We start from the raw sequence: 5,066 nt of genomic DNA on the forward strand, positions 1-5,066 counted from the left end.
CCTTGAGATGGACTGAATGAGCCAAAGGAATTGATGGATACTCGTACTTGTTCCCATTGTGCAGTAGCACAGCCTTCAGGCTTCTGGATGAGCTATCAATGAAGAGTCTCCACTCATTTGAATTACATTCAATTCCAGTTGCATTGAACAGTCCTGAAATGTCACAACAATAGCACAAACTCTCTTCCTTGGCAAAGAAGCTAGAGAAAAGTTGGTGACGTTTTCTTTGGCTTGTTACTTGCACACTTTCATCCAACAAGTCCCACTCCTTCAGCCTTGAGATCAAAAGCTCAGCATTTGACTTTGTCAATCCAAGATCTCTGATGAGGTCATTCAGATCTCCTTGACTTGGGAAGTAAGGATTCCTCTCACAAACTGTATCTGTAATGTCACAGTCCACTTCACTGTTCTCCCCATCCTCTGATTCAGTGCTTTCTTCTTCTGATGGTTGTTTTCTTTCTGGAGGTGAAGGTATATGAAGCTCAGCACTATGTGGCACTGGCGCAATGGAAGATGGAATGTCAGGATAAGGAATAGCAGGTGCATTCTTCCCACTTTGGCGTTTGGAAGCTAAGTGAGGTGCCCAGTTCTTATCTTGGTCTCCAACTGGCATTCCAAAATAAGCTTTGTAAGCTTCACACATTTTGCTGGATGCTGTCGGTCTTTGATTAAAGAGTGAAATATTCATGAACAAAGGAGATTCTTCAAACCTCAGTAGATTACTCTCCTGTTCTTGAAAGTTCTTGCTCACTCTGTACAAATGAGGAAGGTTTTCATAAATATAATTGCTTTGTCAACATTGTATTATGTTTGAAATGATATTTGAACACTTTTGATATGATCCCAAAAAAAATATGATGACCACAACTCTGATAAATGGACTTCACTTTTCCAGAAATTAGTAGTGACCACTCAGTGAATGTGAAAACTGGTTAATTTGCAATTTCAATGTCCTGACCACAAAACCAATGTTTGGAGGTCAAGACCACTCTTTTCTCTTTTGATTGGTTGTGAAGAAATGGGAAATTATGGTTTTAACCCAGGAACAAGACAAAAGTGAAAACTTGTTACTTAGTATGTAAGGTGCGAGTATTATGCTGCACTCAGAGATAAATACCCTTACAATATAACATCTGGCACAGCCTCTTACTCACCAAAAGAAGTCCCCTGAGGGATTCATACAAAGAGCCGTAAATCACTGGATTGACTTAACTGGCCGACATCCGGGTGCAGGTGACGCTGGTGCACAGATCCTGTTTAAACAGGCTGTGTTTTCTGATCTCCCTGCTCCTGTAAAGGCTACATTGGATGACACACCTGAGGTTTCTGTCATGCCGTTGGATAGGTGGAAATTACATGTAATACACTTCCTGAAAAATTTCAGTGCAAGGCAAGCAGAGGATCAGAGTGAGAAAACAAAAATGGAACTGAAGTTGCTCAAAATGCAACTCAAAGAAGCTGAAGCCAAAATCAGCAAAAAGGATAACAATGGTTCGGATCAGCTTCAGATGGCTCAAGTGCCACAACCTGTGGCTGGGGCCTCTGGACAGAACTAGCCATATCCACCTTATGTACCACCACCTTCATGGACCGGCCAACAGCAATGGCCATCAGGCATGAATCAAAATAGGTGGAAAGGGTAGAGGCCGTTTCCGCACACGAACAGGACGTGGGGATCGAGGAGGTTCTATGAGGGGAAGACGGACAGGTCAGGGTGGACCACAGCCAGGCGTCTGTTACAACTGTGGTCAACCAGGAAACTGGGCTAAGAACTGCCCACAAGTTGACCAGGATTATGTACAGCAACCTCAACAGGACATGGCACCATCAGCTGGCAATCCCTTCTGGTCACCACAAGGAGGCCAGTTTCCTCAATAGGGAGGCCTAGAGAATCCTACACAGGGAGCCTTAGCCCCTCCCATGCTGACCGTGTCTGTGAACAACAGGGAAGTGTATTTCATGGTGGACACTGGTGCGACCTACTCCACGCTGACCAAGGCTGACTCCAGTATTCCACTATCCTCTACTGCTGTGAGGGTCACAGGGTTCGCTGGGAAATCTGCGGCTATACCAAAAACTGTGCCAGTTCAAGTGACTATGGGAAGCCAGAAATTCATGCATCAGTTTCTGGCATCAACACACTGTCCTGTCAATCTTTTGGGAAGAGACATCATGGTAAAGTGTGGTGTGGTAGTGTCCTGTTCAGAGGCTGGGACTATAGTGACTCTGAGAGATGGCAAAGTGTTGCCCTGCCACTCACAGCTCAATGGAGGGATGATGCTGCTGCAACCTGACACTGCACCCACTATACCCAACGAACATGCTGAGATCTATTGGGGACTGCTTTGTTCAGAATCTACCACGACCACAGGCATATTGACTTTCTATCATAAGTGGGAGCCCTGGATCAAGTCTCTCCAACCTTATGTTCCTCCACCAGACCCTTTTCATGTCACCCTAAATTACACCAGGCAGACCGACCTTGTGTATAAAGAAGCATTTCAAGAGCAGCTTGACCAGACACGGTGGTTCATTGTCTCTGATGGGTTGTTTGTCGGTCCTGAAGGTGTTGTTGCAGTGGTGGAACTAGATGCAGAACAAAATGAGTGGTTTGCACTCTCTGATGTTTCTTACCCTCATGTCTCACTTGCATTGCATTCTGGACACCAAGCAAAAGAATTGGGTCCCATGACTAAGAGGCTAAAAGAAACCACGGACTGGCAGAACTCTCAGTTGCACCAAGTCAAGTACTCACTGTCCCAGAAAGCCTACTACATTCCTTGGTCCTTACGTGATAGTGTATTTTTGGAAAAACAGTTTTTGGAATGACATCATGGTGCCGAACAAACTGACCATGAGAATACCAAACCTCTGTTGGACAGCATGCCTCAGAAATTGTGGGCCACCTCTCCAACAGATGTTGGACACACTGATGTACCACCTGATATGTTTGAGGTCAAACCTGGTCCACCTGTTTGGATTCCACAGTATCCCATTTCAGACATGGCTGCACAAGGCATAAAGACCACCACTGAAGGGCTAATTGACTCTGGTGTTTTGATCGAGACGGAACACTCCTATTTTACCTGTTCCAAAACCAAAAACAGACAAATACCGCATGGTGCACAATTTGAGACGTATTAATGACGTCATTCAGACAAAGTGCCTCCCTGTTCCTAATCCGTACACAGCTTTGTCATTGCTGACACCAAAACATAAATTCTTCACAGTAATTGATCTGTCAAATGTGTTCTTTTGTGTTCCTTTGTCAGTTCAACTCCAAAGATTTTTTGCATTCACATATTTGTGAAAGCAATACACATACACTTCTCTACCACAAGGATTTGTATTGTCTCCAGGTTTATTTAGTCTTGCTCTCAAACAGCTGATTAAAGATGTACAGCTGCCCTCTGGAGTGCTCCTTGTCCAGTATGTAGATGACATCCTTATTGCAGCTGAATCAGACAGCTCCTGTTTGAAAGCTACACGCGTCGTCCTGCAAACATTAGCAGACAAAGGTGTTAAGGTCAGTAAGGCCAAACTACAAGTGGCAAGACCTCAGGTTTCATTCCTGGGCAGAGTAATCTCTGCTGCTGGTTAATCAGTTTCCTCCGGACAGCTGGAAACTATTCTGCATCACAAAAGACCGAAAACAGTGAAAGAGATGCTGTCATTTTTGGGACTGACTGGATACAGCAGAGATTACGAACCATCCTATGTGGACAACACTGCACTCCTCAGGGGACTGGTAAAAGAAACTGGGCACAGAAACCTGAAAGCAGCTCTGAACTGGATATCGACTGAACCGATATCGGACCCGATCTTCCCCTTCCGACAATCTTAAGGACGCCCCGACAATCATGATGACGCTAAATATAATCTTATCAGATATTCCTGCAGTGTGTGGTTTGTAAGAGCGCTCTGATCTGCTCAGAAGGACGTGAGGAGCTAAATGTGACATGCAGCCAATCCAAAAGCGAGGTGTCTGACCTGGGAATGTGTGTGTGAAATCTGTTTGTGTATGTTGTTTTTACCGTGTGGCTGACACCACACACTGTACAACTAAACCTGTCAGATGTATGATTTTTTTTTTTTTTTTAATCTCCACGTGTGTGGTCTCTCAGGCTTTGGAAACCTATAGATAATTTTAAAATCCTGCGGTCGATAACACTGTGATATAACCGGTCGCCAGTAGATGGCAGTGTTCTATACATTTTGATGCCGGTTATATCACACGGCCTGAACAGACTTTTCAGCTTTTGGAGAAGCAACCGGGGCTTCTGCTGGCATTTTTACATAAAACAAACACAATAACGTCTATAAACCCAGAGAATATATTCACGAGAGTTTTAGGCACAATATACAAAGAGTTTAATGCTGTTGTCTGTGTGGAGCCTGATCAGAGCATCTCAAATGCATTTCTCCTGTTGTGAATACCCATAATGCACTGAGTACAGCTGCAAGTCCACACTAAAACCTTCAAAATTAGTGCATTACTTTAAAACTAAAACATATATCTGGTATTTTCACTTTATAAAACTTCAGACATAACGTTAATTTAAATAACTAGTCCGAAATTAGTTTGGTTAAAATTTTAACCATAAGTTAAAACTGTATGCCTCTTGGGACTTGGGTGCTATTGCCAACATATTAGTATGGGTTCAAAAGAAATGAGTTTTTTTTCTTTTCTATGACCAGTTCTCCTTTGCCTGCAGAGGATAGAGCAGTTTCTTCTAGAACCAGCTCTCCTCTGTTTGTAGAGGATAGAACTGCGCATCTACTACAAAAAACTACGTCTGCAAAAATGTTAGCAGTCTAAAAATTATCAGACCAAAACGTATTGGAAGATAATTGGTCCGATGATGGTTTTCAAAGTTATCTGAAAAGATAATCCGATAATGAAAACATTATCTTCGATAATTAGCAGTTAGCCGATTAGCGGAACTGTGCCCACCACTGATTTTAAGTATCATTATTTCCTAATTGTTTAACATTTGTTCTGTCACGCACTTTCCTCTTGTGCTGCTTTTGTCTGACACGCCCACCTGTCACTCCACTCTTGTCTC

General features: G+C 43.3%; 1 long non-coding RNA gene across 1 annotated transcript; it reads left to right on the forward strand.

Moving 5' to 3' along the window:
- Nucleotides 1-850: 850 nt before the first annotated feature.
- On the forward strand, nucleotides 851-3,480 carry LOC117522297. The gene is made up of 3 exons (XR_004564192.1): nucleotides 851-1,078; nucleotides 2,893-2,897; nucleotides 3,469-3,480. It is a non-coding gene; the product is annotated as an uncharacterized LOC117522297 (long non-coding RNA).
- Nucleotides 3,481-5,066: the final 1,586 nt, after the last annotated feature.

The sequence above is a fragment of the Thalassophryne amazonica genome, chromosome 12 (assembly GCF_902500255.1).
Source record: "Thalassophryne amazonica chromosome 12, fThaAma1.1, whole genome shotgun sequence".
In the NCBI taxonomy this organism is placed as follows: Eukaryota; Metazoa; Chordata; class Actinopteri; order Batrachoidiformes; family Batrachoididae; genus Thalassophryne; species Thalassophryne amazonica.